The sequence below is a fragment of the Mustela erminea genome, chromosome 17 (genome assembly GCF_009829155.1).
Source record: "Mustela erminea isolate mMusErm1 chromosome 17, mMusErm1.Pri, whole genome shotgun sequence".
Lineage (NCBI taxonomy): Eukaryota > Metazoa > Chordata > Mammalia > Carnivora > Mustelidae > Mustela > Mustela erminea.
The window spans coordinates 12,987,750-13,003,361 of NC_045630.1; the positions used below are offsets into that span (position 1 = coordinate 12,987,750).

General features: G+C 54.0%; 1 protein-coding gene across 2 annotated transcripts in view; it reads right to left on the bottom strand.

The window, feature by feature from the left end:
• PACC1 (proton activated chloride channel 1) overlaps nucleotides 1–15,612 on the bottom strand; it is a 166,727-nt gene that overhangs the window by 74,611 nt on the left and 76,504 nt on the right. The window contains exon 6 of one of the 2 annotated variants that reach the window (XM_032318525.1): nucleotides 4,160–4,331. The gene's annotated coding sequence lies outside the window, so the exon portion shown is untranslated. Of the gene's footprint in view, nucleotides 1–4,096; nucleotides 4,112–4,159; nucleotides 4,332–15,612 lie in introns of those variants that run through there. The other variant, XM_032318531.1, reaches the window with a different exon arrangement.

The window sequence follows — 15,612 nt, forward strand, 5'->3', positions numbered from 1 at the left end:
CTTGATGGGGACTCAGGGTCCTCATTTTGGTCTAGGAGGCACGATTTTTTTTTTTTTTTCCGGGTGAAATGCTGACACTAAATTACTTTACATCTTCAGGGCCTCAAACTCCAGTGTTACCAGGAATTCCAGTGACACCGTAATTTGTCAAAAATGCGTCGAAGTGAGTACGAGGGTATCAGGCAGTGGGGACTAGTGGGGCCTGTGGCAAACCACAGGCCAGCTGTGAGGAACAACAAAAGCAAGAGCATCTATATATGATATATCTCCATGGCTTGTGGCCTGGGAGATTGACATCCCACGTGAACCTGCTAGGCCCTGGCTGACCCCACAGAGAGGTGCTCCACGAGGTAAAGAGTAGCAGTAGATATGATGAACCCTTCTCAGCCCTGGCTGCCCCTTGGAGTCACCCCCCACACCCCCACCCAGATCTCTATCATTCTTAGCCCATGTCTTCTAAAGGGGGATTTTGAGGGATCACCTGGGTGTCTCAGTTGGTTAAGCATCTGCCTTCAGCTCAGGTCATGATCCCAGGTTCGGGCTCCCTGTTCAGCAAGGAGTCTGCTCTCCCTCTCTGGATCTCCCTGCTTGTGCTCTCTCTCTCTCTCTCTCTCAAATAATAAATAAAATCTTTAAAAACAAACAAACAAATAAATAAATAAATCGGGATTTGGATACAGAGCCAGGGACCTGCTGGCTGATACTGGACCTGCTGGCCAGCGAGCTCTGCCTTTCTTCCCTCATCGGTCCCCACCTGCACAAAACCCTCCAAGTCCACCTGGGGACACTGTCCCCTTAGCTCTGGGACATCACCGCTCTCCTCCCTCTCCAATAAGGGAGGCCCTTGTGTGGAACAACCAAGAGGTTCCTACTACTGAGTCAAGACTTAGCCAATACGAACCATGGGTGGACAGGCCGAGGACTCAGAAAAGAGTGACACTGTCCCAAAAGATAAGGAGAACACAGGTGTCATGAAACAGATCCTGGGCTTTGGAATCAGGCAGACATGGGTGAGCCCCACTTCATCACTTACCAGCTGTGTGACTTTGGGCAACACACTTAACTTCTCTGAACCTCAGTTTTCCCATTTTAAAAAATGGGAACAGAACCTTCCTTGTATTGTTGCTGTGCAAATAAAATTCGATCGTGTATGGGAAGGGCACTGTCAGGCCAACAACAGGAGCTCTGCACACAGGCTCCGGACAGGATACCGGAGGTGAGACTTCTCCTTAGCAGTGGCATGACCTCGGGCAAGCTGTTTCATGTTTTTGTGCAGAATTTCCTTATCTGCAAAATGGGTTCACTGCTGTTCTCAGAGGGCTACTGGAAGGATAAAGTGCGATAGCACATGTCAAGGACTTCAACCGTGCCAGGACTCCGCCACAAGTATATTATTGATTATTATTATTGATTATTGACTAACTCCATTCCGGCATGGTGAACACTGTCTCCCGGACCCTCCTGGGCTGTGTTTCTGGGATATGGAATGGAGAAGTCGGAGCCTGTTTCCTGGTTTGCGGGCAAGGCTGATCATATTCTCCCCACATCTGTCTGCCTGGTTCCTTTCTCTGATTCCCCTAACCTGGGTAGTCTGTCATTTTCACCTTCTATCCTATTGTCTGTGACCTTCCCAGACACCTGCCGACCAACACACCCTGGGGTCCTGGTGTGCCTGGGAGGCCCCTGGGGCTGCCCTCTGGCTGAGAAGCCCCCTTAGTCCCCACAGAAGACGAGCACTGAGCCACACGCCCTCCGCTGGCCAGCACACAGGCCAGGCGGGCTGGGATGAATCACTTCCCACGCTGTGCTGTCATCCATGCTCCAGCCGGAGGTCCTGTGTGCAGCTTCTGTGTATAGTGTTTCTTTCCATTCCGTGATTCAGAAAATGCCACTCACTCAGCCATGTGATCCCCTAATCTTCTGCCAAGGAACTGAGTGCAGAGAGTTGCTGGAAAACCCTTGAAGGACAGGGGAGGGCAGCTGTGTTTGCAAGAAAGCGATCTGAGCCAAGAACCCTGCAAGGTGGAACTCCTGAATCCATCACTGGGAGAAGAGTACTGGGGGGCTCAGGTGGCATGAGGAAAAGACCGGATCATGAGAGCGTCTGTTGGTGTGCACAGGTCCCCAGCGTGGCTGTGGACACAGATCTCCAACCGCCCCACCCCCAGAAAAATAATGTGATTCTTTTGTCTGACCGCAAATGTAAAACTTGCTTAGGCCAAAATTCTGATCAATACAGAAAACTGTAAAAAGGAAAGGACCTATCACTTGTATACTATGACCAGATGCTGTTTTTATCCATTGAGACATTGTCCATATGTCCTCAGGCTCAGAACTGACAGTTTCTGGTCCTTAGAGCTGCTGGACATAGCCCGGCTCTGCTCCTGGCTCCCTCCCCAGTCCTGAGACCCTGTGCCTGAAATGCCACGGAGAGGCTGGCCGGCTGGACCCCAGCATTTGGGTGGGGTCTAGGCTCAACCTGGCCATGAGTTGGCTGGGTGCCCTTAGACAAATCACTCTGAGTCCCGTTTCTCTATTCAGTTAAAAAAGGGATAATAATTGGACTGATTTGTTGAGAGGATGAAAAGCGTGAGTGTGAGTGAAAACTGCAAACCCCCCAATGTCTTCAAATATCGGAAGTGCTAGCCCGGTGCCTGCCCCCCTGCTACGGCTTATTCAACCCCAGGATGGGGCTGAAGCAGCCCCTGCTCCACCACTGAGCTGACTCTGCCCACGCTGACCAAAGGCCTTCTCCAGACACCCTCAGGACGGGCTCAGAGCGGGGCCGTCTCAGGCTGGGGTCCCCAGTCACACCGGCACCACGCCTGAACATGGCCAGGCACTGAGGTGGGCAGGCACCTAGTTCAGAAACATCCAGAGCTCTGTTTTGTCACCAGGTTTGCCCCGAGACCGCTCTGTTCCCTGGCCTCCCACACAGATGCTCACTCTGGCGCAGGCCGGGCTCCTCTTCGGTGCCACTCCTGCTCAGAAGCACTCTCTGACCTCGGGGACTCTGTGGCTTCCCCAGCTTGTACCATTTTTATGTCGTAAATGACTTTTAGTGGAGTCCCCAGCACGAGAAGAGGCTGTGAACGTAGACTCGGACAGTGACGACAACGTAAGGACATGAGTTCAGCTGCTCCAAACTACCCCGCATATTCGTCTCACCACATCTCACTACACACGCAAGAACTCGCTTGCTGGGCATCGTCCCCTTTCCTATTTACGGAAGGGTTAAAGGAGGCTCAGGGGACACATGGCTCTAACTAGCACAGCTCCCCAGACCCCGTTTCCTGTGCCCCGGCCTCCCCGGCTTCCCTCCAGCAGAGCCAGGTGGGACATTGTTCTGCTTGGATCCTTCTAGTCTGGAGGCAGGAAGCCCTGGGGGACCAGCAGCCCGTCCTGACTTAGCTCCCCTGGGAGAGTGAATCCGAGCTGACCAGGCGGCCAGTCGGTCCCTGTACCCTATCTGTGGGCGTGAGCTCGCGGGCTGCCCCTGTGTGGACTCCAGAGATGGCAACGCTTCAGTCATATGAAAACAAGACCTGCCCAGTTCCTATGTCTGGGTGTTGACCTCAGGTCCCCTGAGCTGAGGCCCTGCTCCTGTTGTGTGTCCTGGGGCACCTCTAGGCTCCCCTGAGCCCCGCAGGAGGTGGGCCTGGTTGTCTGCCTCCGTCCGGCCCCTCCCCACCTCCCGCTCAAGTTCATTCTGCCTGCCCCTCTGCTCTCTGCCCCTCTGCCTCTCTGCCCCTCTGCCTCTGTGCCTCCCTCCAGTACCACACGCTCCCGTGCTCCACTGCAGCAAGGACAGAGGATCCAGCGTCTCTCAAAGCCAGCCTCGGACAGAGGAAGGGAAACTGAGAGGTAGGTGGTGGCCATGAAGAGGAGACAGCGGGCAGGACAAGGGGCCCCGTGGGAAGCGAGAGGCCTGATGGTGGGGGAAGGCAGCGGAGTGATGGAGAAATGGACGTTGGGGTTAACCAGGAGGGGCCCTCTGGCCACTCACGGGCTGCCCAGAGTGTTGTAATCATAAATAATATGTTGTAATGATCATAACCACCTTGACAATGGCAGGTGATACAAAGCGAGCACTTACTGTATGCTCGGTATGGGGCTAACGTGCCCTACCTGGACCCCTTCATTTGCTGCCGAAAGTCACCTGCCCACGCAGGTGTCCTTGTCATCCTCCATGTCACCGATGAGGCGGCTGCAGCTTGAGTCGGTTCAACAACTTGCCCGAAGGCCTTATTTCATCAGCGGAAGATGTGGGATGAGAAGCGAGGCTGTCCGAGCTCACGTGCCACTCTCCCTAACTTCTGTAAGAGCTGCTTCTAGAAAAAATAAGAACAAAGATATAATCCCCTGTGCCCAGAAGGTGGCTCAGGAGTATCAGGTTTGTTGAGGAAAGAGGAATGTGTTACAGACGTGTCAGGGTATATCCGGCTTCAGTATGAGGACCCCCTGTGATCCCAGGGTCTGGGAGGCTCGCCAGGGTCTTGCTAATGGTGGCGGGAGGCAGTGGGAGCAGCTAAACCAGGCCACACCACCCTCCCATCCACACACTCGTGCTTTCTGTATTCGTACCTGGGATGCGAGGAGGAAGCCCAGTAAATCATGCCAGAACTGGCTGGTGCGGAGCACGGATGAATAAATGGCAAATTCATAAACTGGGTTTTTTAAATATATATTTTATAGGAGGATTTTAATGACAAATATCCACTAGGGAAATATAGCTTAGTTTGGCTAATGTATGTTAATTCATAATGTATGTTAATTCAAACAATTTAATTCACTGACAGGACTCAGGGTTTAGGCGCGTAAGTTAAGCAGGTCACTGGAGTGTGAGGGGGGTCATTGTCTGTGTGGCTCCTTTGCTCCATCACGGGCGGTATAGACGAGCTGATGGAAACTCACTTTCCGTCATCTTGTGCAAAATACAGGTTGCAAAACGGCTGCAAATAAGTGTTGCAAACGCAGAAGAGGAAACATTTAGATGTGTGGCTCTTTAATCTTTCTGACTGGACTCATGATAAGAAACATATTTCGGATCATAGCCAAGTGCCCGCACATACCCACAGGTGCACCCAAAGAACACACATATCCCTGAAACAAGTTTTAGCCATACTACGTGAAATGCACCTGGTATTTTTTATTTTATTCAATTTCATTTAAATAAAATGTGATCTGAGATGTACTAAATTGTTTTCATGATCTCTAATGTGTGGCAACTCACAATTAAAAAACAAAAAACAAAAAACTAGCTGACTATACCAATAACAAGTAAAAAGAACAGAGCTGAGAGGTTGTCTTGAGTCCCCTTGGGGTAGCAACGTCCCCAGATTGGAGGCTGTGCCCTCGAGTTAGTGCTAGTGGGGACTCTGCACCCTCTGATCTTTGGGAAACAGACACTGTGGCAAACACTGGGACTCGGAGCAGACCGGAAAGAAGTTTCCAGGGAAGAAGGCAGAGGTGCCCCTCCAGAGTCAATATTTAATTGGGATTCATTTAGCCGTAAAATGATCTTCAGGGAGGGAGGAAATGGGCCAAATGAGGGTGGTGAATGGGATAGAAGGCAGTTAAAGGCAACCTGCTCCCCAAAGTAGTTTTGGGCACTGCTGTGTGATCAGCACAAAGAGGGAAGGAAATAGCCAGTGGTTGCGAACAGAGACTCAGCCTTCTAATCCTGCGAACGGGGCTGGGCTCTATGCCTCAATTTCCTCATCTAGAAAATGGGGACATAATACTATTCAGTCCTTAAGGCGGTGACCTATCAAGAAGGGGGCTGACCTGCACACACAAATCAGGCTCCAACTCCTGCCAGGAAGGTTGGCATAAGGCTCAGAACAGCTCATGCTGAGTGGTGTATAATGGGTGATGAGTGAACTCCAAAGCTGCTCTATGGCCACAGAGGCGGCTGCTTCAGGGGAGGTCAAAGGTGGGATTCCAAACACTTCCTCCCAACGTTGGGGTTGCGGGTGGGGGGTCCTCAGCCTCAATGGCACTCAATAAATTCATTCTGAGAGCCATCATTACATAAATCCTCCTTCTTGCTGGCTGCCTGTTGCTATGTCTACCTGTGCAACCTGAGGTCACTGCCTGCCAACCACACCCCCACGCTGCTCGGGCAGCTCTCCAGCTCCCCAGTGCTTGGAGCCCCGGGGGGGAGCCAGTGCAGGGGTGGGGCCAGGCTACGTGAAAAGCCTGGGAGTCCTGCAGAATCTTTGCTTAGCCGGAGGTAAAGATCCCTTGAATACTGTAGGTCTCCTGTCAAGATTCTACATCTCAAAATGTGGGGCAGGTGAGTGGCTTCCTTCTACTCCGCATAAGTTGTGGGTGTGAGGGGCGGGGGACGATGTGGGTGCCTGGGGGCTCAGGTGCCTCTTGGTAACCCCAACATTACCCAGTATCCCTGGCACAACGTCTGGAATGAACGAGTAAAGGAAAGGACGGAGACGTTTCCTTCTCTCCAGCCCCCCTGGCATGGCTTTGTCAGGTCCCTGGCCTCTCTCGGCACTAACTGGGCTCCCGCTCCCAGCACGTTCCATATTCCATATTCCACATTTTTGCTAGAATGATCTTTTTAAAGTGCAGTTGTGATCGTGTTACCTTCCTTTCTCCCTACAGGACACCCCTGTTTAACCTTTGGCCGGTGTCCCGCTGCCTAGGATGCATTTCCAAGTCCCTCCACCGGGTAGCCTCTTAGCCTCGCCTTTCCCAGCCCGTACGAAGCCCGCGCTGCCGCCGCGGGTTCCACCGAACGCCGGGACTCCCCTGATTGCGCAATACAGCCTCACGCCTTCGGGCTTTTGTCCACACAGTGCTCGGTGCCCGGGCGGTCACGGTCCTGCCCGCGGGCTGGCCCCGCTTTGGAGAACTGCCATGCTCGGTGGAAGCACCGCGTGCTCTGGGAGGTCTTCCCCAGCTCTGGGGTCCCAGGGGCTCCTTCTCCTGGCTCCCACAATTGTCTCCCCTGGATCGTTCCTGGGAGCACCCCCAAGGGCTTGACGGGCTTCCCGGCTCTGGCCACTAGAGGGCAGTGCGGTGCAGACGAGCGTGGGGCCCGGCCGCGGCCCGAGGGTGGCCGCAGAGCGCGGGGGTCCCCCGAGGCGGCCCCTGCTCGCCTTCTGTCCTCACACACCTCAGTGTTTGGGGTTTGCCGTACCTCCTGGGACGTCACACAGCCCCTGTGCGGCTCCCGGCCTCTGCCGCTCCGCCTTCTCTCCTTCATGCCCAGGGCTCCCCAGCTTCCTTCCGTGCCTGGTATTTTTCACCGCCTTTCCTTTCCTCGGCCTCACCCCACCCTTCCTCGAGAACTTTCAGCAGCTCCTGATTTTTTCCGTATTAACTCTACACATCTCATTTGCGGTTTCCTTCGTTAATTAACTTTGTTAATTAAAATACTGCCACTTCAGTAACAATGAAAAATGAAAGAAAAATAATTCCCAAGTCCATTCCATGATTTTATGTTTTGCTCTCTCTTATTCTGTGTGTGTGTGCGCGCGCGCGCGCGCGTGTGTGTGTGTGTGTGTGTGTGTGTGGTTGTGGTCAAAGCATCGATACAAACTTGAATTTAACAATTTTGTCTTATTTTGAGATAGTAGACAATCTTTCAAATTACCATTCGGCTTTATAATATGCATCACTATGAGGGAACGTGAGCTTGGGTCTCCAGGCCGTGCTCTCCATCCCACCATTCAAACCACAGTGTCTCCATTTCGAGGCTGCTCAGAGCCAGCCCTCAGAATTTGTGTGGAACAAATTGGGGGGAGGTCCCAAACCCAACTCATCACCAAAATCACAAGGGTGTCAGTGGGACTTGGAAAATGCCTCCGTCCAGGGCCCATGGTGTTTCAGATCGAGGGGGTCTGGGCCAGGGCCTGCACGGAATCGGCGTATCTCTGACTGGGTGTCCACACTCGCCAGGGCACCAAGGAAGGGAGCAGTGAGGGCGAGGCCCGATGCCCTACCTGAGAGTGCTCTTGTGCAAACAGCAGGAGCTCAGCCTGCTTAATGAGCTGAAGGGAAAGAACACTGGATGATTCAGAGAACTGACTAGAGGCCTGGCAAACCAGGTTCAGGGCAGTGGGCAGGGCACTGCCAGGGGAGGTCCGGCAGCAGAGAACACAGTCACAGACACTCGGGCTGGTCAGGACGCCTATGAAGGTGCCACGACCAGTGCTGTGGATGGCTGACTCTTGAACCCACCGCCACGGCTACACATCGCCTCTAGCTGTCTGTCTGTCCCTTGAGGGTCAAAGCCCAGACCATAAGCATTCCATGGGCCGAGACTGGGTCACACACAGGCCTGGAGGACTGTCTGTCCCTCCCTGAGGCCATACAGCAGTGGATACCCTAACTCGGAAGGGAACTCTAATGTGGGCAGGCAAAAATCAACAAACGTTGTCTACTGAGAATCACCTGCTCCCTCACCAAAATGAACTCATCTGGGGGTGCCTGGGGGCTCAGTCATTAAGCATCTGCCTTTGGCTCAGGTCATGATCCCAGGATCCTGGGATAGAGCCCCACATCAGGCTCCCTGATCAGTGGGGAGTGTGCTTCTCCCTCTACCGCCTCTGCCTTTCCCCCTGCTCGTGCTCTCTGTCTCTGACAAACAAATAAAATCTTAAAAACCAAGATTTAAAAGAAAAAACAAAGTGAATTAATCTGGAAGGCATTTAGGGGTTGACTTGATTCTCTAAGGAGCCCCTTCCCTGCTTTTCTCAGGGGGCATAAAGAGAGAGGGGTATGCATGTGCTTACCGTCTCCTCATTGGTTCCACAGAAACCACCAGCAGAACCACGCCAGCCGACTGGCTTGGAAGAGGGTGCTCCGGTGTGGGCCCCAGAAGGATGGAGCTGGGAAGCAGGAAGGAGGAAGGAGGAAGCACAATAGTGCGGCTCTGTCACACGCCTTCGCACAACAGTCTGTCAGCAAGAGTCAAGGTTTCAGTGAAAACAAGGTGTGAAGTAACCCGTGTTGGACTTAAAATCAGGGGGAGAACAGGCATAGCTCTTTGTCGTAAATGAGGCTGCTAATCGAGTTATTTTGACCCATTTTTGGCAACAGCCTATCCTCACTGCCTGCGACCCGCATGGACACCCAGGATCCAGGCACGGTTCCTGGGGGAGGAGGCCTCAGCCCTGCTTTGGGGAGCAGCACCAGAGATGGGAGAAGGAAAACAATATGGTGTCATGGCTTTTCCTAAAACAAAGGTTCCTAAACAGGACTGCACAGCCCCAAGGAGCCCCGGGTCTCCTGTGGGCGCAGGTCCAGGCAGAGAGTCACCAGTCAAAATATAAGACACTCAGTTAAATCTCGATATCAGACAAACAAAAAAATTTTAGTATGTTCCATACAGTTTTGGGATCTACTTATACCTTAAAAATCACTTTTCTGAAATTCAGACTTAACCATATTTTTACTTACTAACCTGGCAACCTTACTTAGGTGTGCTGCTTTTCTTTTATTTACCTTGGGGCTTAGGTTAAATTTTTTTGGAATCAAGATTTTTGCTGCCAAAGGCACGAGAGTTTTAAAAGTCATGGCTAGATCTTTGTGTGTGTGTGTGTGTGTGTGTGTGTGTGTTTTTTACATTGAAAAGGTTAGGTTTGGGCGCCTGGGTGGCTCAGTCGTTTAAGCGTCTGCCTTCCACTCAGGTCAGGATCCCGGGATCCTGGGATCGAGTCCCGCGTCGAGCTCCCTGCTCAGGGAATCTGCTTCTCCCGCAGCCCCTCCTCCCACTCGTTCTCTCAATCTCTCTCTAATAATAAATAATAAATAAATAAAATCTTGAAAAAAGAAAAAGTCAGTTGCAGCGAATGTTCCATGTTCCAGACATTCCTTCGCCCAGCGTCCAGGTGCCTCTGACAGTGCAGGTACCGTTGCAGACGACGGGGCTAAAACAAGACAGGGCCACTGCCTTCCAGGAAGTCGGCCGAGTCACCAAGGGAGACAGCAGGCCAGCCACACGACCTCATGTTGCTGGAAGTGCAAGGTGCAGAGAGAGGGAGTTGACACCATGCAGGTCTTGGCAGAGCAGTCAAGAGGAAAGCAGAGCAGTAATGAGATGTTAACCAGGAGTTGCCGCCGGCACTGCGGCCTCCACGGGAGCAGGAGCTTAAGTTGACGAGCATTGGCGTGTGGGGAGACACTGCCCCTCTTGGACTTTCATTTTCCTCTACCTTCTAGTTTAATAATGACTCAGTTAAGACTGATGCAATAGTAAAGCAACCATTTTGTGTTTGGTTGGCTTAAAAAAACCTGACCCCGGGGCGCCGGGGTGGCTCAGTGGCTTTAACCCTCTGCCTTCGGCTCAGGTCGTGATCCCAGGGTCTTGGGATGGAGCCCGGCATCAGGCTCTCTGCTCAGCAGGGAGACTGCTTCCCTTCCTCTCTCTTTCTGCCTGCCTCTCTGCCTACTTGTGATCTCTATCAAATAAATAAATAAAAATCTTAAAAATAAAAAAAATGACCCCAGCAAGATATTTCCTAAGGACATCTTTAGGATGGAACAGCAGAGTCCATCCTTGGGCTGGAGAGGACGTGGTCCAGGAGCCACCTTCAGCCGTGTCCTTGAGACTCTGTCCCAGCTCTTACTGGCAACAAGAACGTGGCCAAGAGAAATGAAGGGATTCCGAAGGAAAAGAAACATCCAAAGGACAAAACCGCTCTTCACCTTATTAACTCCTAAGCAAACACCTCGGCCCAGAGTGTAGGTGAGTAAACCAGAAGGAACCCACGTCTGTGGGGGGCAGAGCTGCTCTCTATCGCCCAAGGAAACAGCAAGGGCAGAACGAGAGTTCTGTTACTACAAATACTGCTTGTTGTCTTTTCTTTTAATCATTAGGAAAAATTATTTCCTTTCCAGAAGAGTCTCTTTTCTGGGAACTGGGCCTGGCTTTCAGTGAGTGTGGCAGTCTTTCAGCCCCCAGTTCTGGATTGTGGGTGCCTGAGGGGCTTACAGTGGACAAGGCCTGAGGCTCGGGTAACTCAGCCCTGGAGCTCGGTCACACTTGGCGGGGAAGGCGTGAGCTCTCCCGCATGTGACTGGGCCAGCCTGGGCTCAGCCGCCCTGTGGGCTGTGGAAACAAGAGACGGTGCTGTGTAAGCCCAGCACAAGCCCACGTAGCCCAGCGACGCGTGAGCCAACCGCAGGCCTGTGGAAAGAAGGCCGCCTTCCCCTGCTCCCACGGGGAGCTAGAAATAGCGCTCTGCCCTTTGTCCCTGACCAGCTGGGGCAACTGCCTGGCGTGGGTGTCATCGACCACAGGCCCCTTTGTTCCTCTCTCCCACATTGTCCCTCTCCGTGCCTTCCTCCCTGACCTTAGCTCCCCACCCCTGGACAGAGAGGACGGCAGTGCGAGCCCACAGTCTGGCATGGGGGCAAAGGTGGTTTCTCACACATGTTTCCACACCCTGGAATGTGCTGCTGACGACCGCAGCACAAGTGTCTCCTCCCTGGCCTTGGCACGGCCACCCTGCGCCTTCCTCACGGGCGCTGACCCTGACCTGGGGCCATGCGGAAACGTCTGGCTTCTTGCCAGCAGCAACCTCAGTGCCAGACACATGCCTCCAGGGCTCTAAAAACCTCCTCCACGGACCCTGGAGGTGAGGATTACGGCGCATCTCATGCCGCCTCCCGTGTGCACGTTAGGCACCGGGGCGGTTCCCCCGCGGGGCCCCACTCTGTGACTCCTGCTTCCCCAGGGCTCAGCTAATGGGAAGCCCCGGCAGGAGATGGAAGGTGGCACAGGAGTGGAAGGAAGCACTGATTTCTCTGGAGGTCGGCACAGCCTGGCTGGTGACCCCTCTGGCTGAAGATCACAGCGCCCGTCGGTGCCCTCTCTACATTGCTACGTCTGCAAGTTCCAGAAGGGCCTTCCTCCTTCAAGCCTCCAGCCTCTGGGTGATCACGAAGCTTGGCAGTTCCTGGCTCTGCACGGCCTCCCGTGATCTCCTACAGCCTGCCCACCTCTCTTATAAATGCCCTTTAAGTCACCCACGTCGAAACTGCCATCTTTCTATTGCCGTAACCACGCAGTGTGAGTGTGCGTGTACATACACGTAACACACACATACACACAACACACCAGCATGACTGCAAAAGTCTTGGGAAGTAACATTGACCCTTACTCCCCACAACACACTCCGACTAATATGTGTGACTCTAATTGTTACAAATGCTCATCTAACCCAGAAAGCTGATGCCATGGCCCACCTCTGGGTCTCCATTCCTCGGTCTGAAAGCACTGCTTAGGACCAGCCCAGGGGAGACAGACAGCTCTTGGCTGGCCGGGGTGCAGCGTCTAGCAGAGGTCAGCATGGAACACGTCACGGAGACCATCAGGTGACTGCAGAATGGATGTCATGTGGGGCTCCCCTTGGCAAAGGCTAGACTCCCCTTTGGGGGGTAGTTCCTTTCTGTGGTCATCCCATTCCGGTGCTGGGTTTCCACTTTGCAGGCTGGAAACCCGAGTTGGTCAGAAGCCTGCGGGATGGATGTGTTCAGGGGTGACTCACGACAACACGAGTGTGAACACCAGTGCTGACTCAGCCACTCACAGTGAGGATACGACCACGAGTGGGCTGAGGAACCACGTTCACCCATCAGCACCCTTTCCTGGCAGGGGATTCTCTCTGGAAGGTCAGGCTGTCATCAGAAGGGGCTTGGCCCTAGAGCAAGGGAGGGCTCAGGCGTGGGAGCACACCTGGGCGGCCTGAACACCTTCTCCCTGGGATGTCCGTCTCACTGCCACTCCTCTGACCCCCTGCCTCTCCTCTGTCCCCACACTCCTGCTGACCCAGCCCCTCTGGTTGACCCATTGACTTTCTTGTTCCGCTCCCTTCTCTGTCTAACAGTTGACGCTTCTAAACTTCAGTTCTTGGTGGCCACGGCTGGGGGTGGCTATGTCCACCAGGGCCCCCCACGTCGCTCAACAGGTAGCCAGCACATGCGATTAGGGAAGAGCAGGAGCTCCCTCTGCTTCATCTTCTGGGTGGTCCAGAGGTGTGGACTCAGTGTCCAGCCAATCGCCGATAATCATAAATGCGTTATCTGTTTGAGTGATTTGTAAAAAGGGAGGTGCGATGCTGGGCACCTTACTGGCAAATCTCATTCCTGTCCTATAACAAGCTGATGAGATAGTACCAGTTTCCCCATTTTGTACAAAAGGAGACTGAGGCCCAGACAGGACAGATGACTTGGCCAAGGTCATAGCATAAGCCAGCTGCTGAGTGGTCCTAGAGGCTGTTATGAGTATACACGTGTGCTCTGGAAGGACAGAGAAGGTTCGGTGCTGAGGGAGGGGTGCCACCTGGGGTGCCACCTGTGCCTGCTGACAGACATGGTCCGGGGCCAGCCTCTTGTCAGAAGGAAGGCCGGTGGGAGCCTCAGACCACAGGGAAGTTGACTCCATGAACCATGGCCGGTGACTCAGCTGCCTGCCTGATGGACGGTGGACGGACGTCAGTCCTCACTCTATGGCCCTTCCCTTTTTCCCCGAGTAATGACAAATCCTAGCTCTGTGATCTGGTTGGTTACCATAGAAACTGGAAAACATTTGATAATGTGGGTCCTCTGGGACAGGTGCCCCGAGCAGGTCTAGGAAAAAACAACCCTTTCCTGCCCCTTCACCCCGAATCCCAGGCGTCTCACCTACTTGGAGCAGATCAGGTAAATGGTCCAGGGCAATTACACCACTGTCTGGCTCCAGTGATCCTGTCTGAACCAGGAAGTCTGGGGAGGTCACAAGTCTGTGTGCCCGTGGGATCTGGCCCAAATTCCTGCCGGAAGCAACTGGATCCCAAGCAACCCGGTCCACTCGGCAGACTCTCACATGGTGTGCCCCACGCCACATGCCTGGGCCCCGTCCCAGACTGGGGGACATCTGAAGAAGGGAGACACCGGCCCCGTGCTCAGCCAGCTCCTGGTCACTAGGCACAGGACACACACCTAACAGGGCTGTCAGGTCCCAGGGCACATCAGGAATCACCAGGGAACAGTGAGGAAGGGGGCTGGGGAGTGGGCTTCTGGGAGGGGAGGGGTTTCAGTGGAATGAAGCCCAGAACTTCACATTCCCAACAAACCCCGAGTGTGGGGCCACCCTGAGTCACTTGTCCATGAGGTGTCATGGATGACCACTGGGGCCAGGAGACTCGATTCTTGTCCAGGCTCAGGCACCTGTGCCTTCTTGGGCTGTGGCTTTTCCATCCTCCCATCCTCCCCATTGCTGGTTCAAGGCTCCCTGGGCCCCTCCATGTAGAGGGCTCGGCTCAGACGGCTTCACAATGATGCCCCACCTCCCCTAAGATTAACAGGTTCACATTCAAACTCACTCCCCCTGCCCAACCCCTTGCCCAACACTGCCTCTTCCCTAAAATACCAACATTATCCCATTATTGAGCCATTCTGCATATCCAGATCCACTCAAGTCTCTCTCACGGGGCCCTCCCTCTCCTCCCCACGGCGGCCCCCCTGCCCCGGGTCACCTTGCATGTGACCACCACAGCCAACTCCCAGATGTGCTCTTAGTTCCATTCACACTTTCTTCCCCAGTTTTTAAACCTACTCTCCAAGGATCAGTATTCCTGGGGATCTTGACGTCTGCCCTAATTTCTAGCATCTTCAATTTCTTGTTGGCATCGCCCTGAGCATTCAGACTCAAATGTCTGGGACAGGACCCACATCCTGCCCCCACAGACCTTCTATTTCCTCTCTCGGTTCATGGCCCAACCCAGCCGCAGACCCGGAAACGCCGCTGCCGGCCTGCTGTCCTCCTCCTTCGCCCCCCCACCCGCTGCGGAGCAAACCTGGGGACACGGCCCGGGTGCTCTCCCCAGTCAACTCCCTTGGTGCTGTTATGGATGCCGTCGCCATCTCCTGGCTGGTTCCTGCCTCACGGCTCTGTCACCTTCAAGTGCCTCCAGGCAGGGGTCCGAATCCACTTTCTGACACACAGGTCTGTCATGGTGCTCGCTCTCGGAATCCCTCGATCACCTCACCGCATCACAGTGACATCCCGGCCCCTCGGGAGGGCAGGTGAAGGCTTCCTAGGCTGGCCCTCAGTCCTTCTTTCCAGCCTCACCTCCCAACGTGTTCTCTCTCTCTCTCACACACACACACACACTCACACACACACATACACAACACACACACCACACCAGCCTGCTAGTTTCTGTTTCTTGGCCTTTAGTAGCTTTTAGTAGCATTCTTTGTGGTGACGCTTCTGCCCTCTCCCTGCTACTCAGGGACCCCCACCCTTCCCCAAGACCCCAATCCCCCGCCGATGTCTTCCCAGCCCCAGCCCACACCCTAGGTCCAGGGAAGAGTTCCTCACTCCCTCCTCTGCGTACCCACAGGACTCGAGCACTTGCCATACTGAGCAGCAAGTCTTGTTTCTGGCTGCCGTCAATGCTGTCTGATTCCTCTTGATGGCTTGAGTCCCTCTAGCTCCAGTTAGGTGCTCTGGGAGCACAGCCCGAGCCCAGGACCCACCCTGCAAGCCTTCCTCCTCCTGACCTCTTCCTACCTGGCGCTCAGCATCTGCCTCAGCTTCCCCACCTCTACCCCCAGCCTCAGTCTGGGAGAGCAACCGGCGCTTGGGCTTTTGACCTG